Source organism: Rhagoletis pomonella, unplaced genomic scaffold, assembly GCF_013731165.1.
Source record: "Rhagoletis pomonella isolate Grant_MI unplaced genomic scaffold, Rhpom_1.0 Rhpom_scaffold_00002, whole genome shotgun sequence".
NCBI classification, from domain to species: Eukaryota; Metazoa; Arthropoda; class Insecta; order Diptera; family Tephritidae; genus Rhagoletis; species Rhagoletis pomonella.
In genome coordinates, this window is record NW_023458556.1 from 4,546,577 (window position 1) to 4,550,641 (window position 4,065).

Consider the following 4,065-nt stretch of genomic DNA (forward strand, 5'->3'; position numbering starts at 1 on the left):
TCTTGAAATGCTTTTTTGCTGCGCAATCGGTTAGCGCAAAATCAATTTCCAAATTTGCAAATTGAGAGTTTCCAGTGTGTTATCTTCAAATATAAATACATATTTGGAAATTGGAAATTAGCTCTGATGGATTGAGAGTGTAGGTTAATTTTCAATATTCAGTAGACTTTTGCCGCTGATATACATACTTAAGTTCGTATGGTGCGCGAGTTCAATCCGATAAGCAGGAAAATATTGTGCAAAAGTGTTAAATTAGTTTATTTAATTTGTATTCAAATGTGCAATAGAATTAAAAGTGCAAGTAGTAATAAAATATATAAATAGTGCGATTTTATTTCATTGCTGCTAAGAAAGTCTGTGAAAAAGTGAAATTCGTGTGTTCGCCATGAAGAAATGGGAAGCCATCTTGTGGTCGTGTCGTGTGGGTTTGGAATCGTGCATATCTATGTGTATACATATGTACACGTGTAGGTTTGTATGTAAATGTTTGCGCGCATGTATAAGTACATACGTTTATATGTATGTACATATTTATGTAGTCATATTCATACATATCCATACTACCCAACGCAAAAGCCAGCACATAATATTGATAATTTGATTCTCGGTTTTCATTGGAGAATTTCATATAATTCATTCAGCTAGTGGAATAATAAATATGAGTAAGTTGTTAAATACCAGAAACCTAGCAATTAATAAAAAAAAATGCAGGCACGAGTGAATTTATTAAGTAAGAACATACTTTTACATAACGCACATATGTTTTTGTAGAGAACCCTAGCTAAGCATCTGGTAAAAGATATTTGTCAACTGTTTACTTTTTTGACCGACTTCCAAAAAAGGAGGAGGTTATCAGTTGGTCGGAATATTTTTTTTTTTGTTTTGTTTTTTTTTTTTTTGTTGTATGTTGCCGCATAACTTTGAACCACGTCAACCGATTTCGATAATTCTTTTTGGATCGGAAAGGTAGTGTCTCGGGTGGTCCCATACTAATCTGGTTAAGATGCGATCAGTGGATCATGAGCTATATACATATACTTTTTTTTATATGAGAATTGAAGTCGGTTTTTTTTTTGATAAATATTACTTGTTTCAATTGAATATCGTCGTTTAAAGTACAAAACCGCGTATCAACAAAATGCAAAAGCGCGTATGTGAAGTTGCGTAAATTATTTTCTAGAGAGAAAAAACACTCATATTTCAAAATGGTTCTCTTTTTTCTAAAGCAATCGCATTTCTTGCTAGTATATTTCATTACGAATGAATAACGATTGAGCCAAGAGTTTGTGTGAACAAAGCAAAGTTTTGACAGCAAATGTCAGTTACGCAGTTTTGCAGAATGATGATAAGCGGTTTTGTACGTTAAACGACGATATGCTCACAGCATCCCATTGATGCAGATTTTAATTGCAACAAGAATTCTTCTCAAATGTCACAGCAACGACTCATCCATAGGATGATTTAGTACATAATGTACTAACATACACATGTACATATTAGGAATGTTTCGAATGTCATATTTTTCACATTCGCGAATGCAAATGCAAATTTTCGGAATACGAATGTGAATGTTAGGAATAACATTAAAAAAACTATAATCATCTTAAATCATCGTTTTCATTACTTAAAAATGTTGGAAATTATTAGAACATTGAACGAGTTATTAACCTATACAGTGTTTTAATCTCGTATTTAGTCAAAGTTCAAAGGCGCATATTATATTTAAAAAAAAGTAATTTTGCTGCCTTTTCTTCCATGAGGCGATTTCTTAGACGCTCGTATATAAGGCCGGCTGCACTGAACAATTGCTCACTTGGAACGCTGACGGGTGGAGCTTTCAAATATTTGCGGGCCAGATCTGTCAGTTTGTCATATTTTAGTTTAGTTTTCCACCAATCGAGAGGATTTTCACCGAGATGTGCTCATTTTTCTTTAATATATATATCCTATAGGGCTTCAATTGAGCTTTAATGTCACATTTTTTGCTGACGGCGTCATACATTTTCATCCATTTAAACTTGGAATGTCTCTAAAAATTCTGAATTAAAAGTTTGTTGTTGCGAAAGCCTGCTGAATTTTTTATATTTCGTGTACAAAGTTTGAAATATCGATTTGTATACATATATATATGGTGTTAGTTATATTATGGGTTAGACTTTTATATAAAATCAATAAAAAATTAATCAATGATAAGAATAGACGAAACTGGTCAAAATTCCTCACTGCCATTATTTCGCATATAGGCACATACATATATGTGTAAAAATGTCAGAATAGCTATATTTCGGTGTATTTCCCCTCGATAATTGGAATAAATACTTTGTAATACTAAGTAATCCCTCATCAGAGTGACTTACTGTAATAATTTAATTATTTAATAACACAGGTGCACAAAAAAAAAATCGATGAAAGGTTCCTTTGACCAAACCTAGTCTATCATATGTTTTTGGGGTCGCTGAATACGAATCGAATTTTACGTGACAGTGAAAATCGGAGGTGTTTTTTGAGGTTAGGAAAAAATCTAGACGTGATGGAGCAAAACGGACTTCAGATTTGTCCATCCAGAATTCCATCCCTGGTCTGAGCCTAGTCGTGTGAGAGTTCGCAGAATTACCATCGCAAGCGTAGCTGCGCAATTAAGCCGGGCGCCTATCTACATACATATACATTAGGGATGTTAATTTTTTCGATTTGTACGATCCTGGGATTTTCGGGATGTCGTTGGTTCAGTCCCGGGATCCCGGGATCTTTTTAAGACTTTATCGAGGCCTAACCGCCAAGATAACTTAGAAATATTCCTAGAGCATCTAGGTGCACTTCTGCATCACAACGAAAAATTTGAAAAAAAATGTTACGTACGTTACTTTGGCGGTTAGGTCTCGTTATAATTTCAAATATATGGTTAATTCCAAAATTTATTCAAAAAAATTCAGTGCAATGTAAAACGAAAGTATGGGTACCACATATTTTTTTTTGAGTTCACAAGGACGAATAGGCATTGAAAATGCCCCTTTAATCTATTTTTTTTTTAAGCTAATAAAGTTAGTCCGTAACATATATTTTTTTTCATAAATAAGTACTGAAAAATTTCAAGGATATTCAAGGAAAAAATTATGAAAAAATGTAATTTGTTTTAACTCTACAGAATCTTCTCCTTCATTTGATACCCATACTGGTTTTTTAAGTATATTACATTGCAATTTTTAAATTACTCATATCTTTCAAATTTCAAAGTTCTTTTAAAAAATCCTGACGTCAGAGATAAAAATTAAGAACGCAATTTTACTATATTTGGCCCTTGGTTTGACGAATATATTGATTTTTTTTGTGTGCAAAATTGCTTGCCGCAAGATATTATCTGTATATTGAGATACACATTTATAAAAACAAATTTTAAATATTAAATTAACAAAAGAAATATAGCCAAATCTGTTCAACATAAAGCATTTCTATTATTGCCACCAGTGTGATTTACAAATCCCGAAAATCCCGGGATTCTAGGCAAATAATCCCGGGATTTTCGCGACTAAAAAAATACCGGGATCCCGGGATTCCTAATAGGTATATTTGCGTATGTACAGTAACAGTCGTATCAATAGCACCCCCATTTCAAAGTGAGATTGTTTACCACTTTTGTTTATTTTTTTTTTAATCTGATTAAAAGGTAGACATTTTTGATGAAAAATCGTTGCTTTTTCCTTTGATTTGTATAAAGCTTGAAAATTGGGTTAATGTGATTTTTTCTTAAGCATGATAAATTTTTTTTTATAAAATAATAATAAATAAACTTTAGCTCTCAATATATGTAATGTGAATACCTACTTAAAAAGGAAATGGTGTACGGGGACTTTTGCTGTTAAGTGTAGCTTAACTAAATTGTATGGTTATATTTTGCATTAAATTTTATACGTACGTATGTATACCTAGATGTATAAAAATGACATTAATGTTACCAATAACGACATTTTTGTAAATATTTTAGCGGTTACCCCATAAACTAGAGAATTACGTATTAAATAAACGAAAACAGTTTGCTATTAGTTTTAGGGTCTCATAACAGCGCAG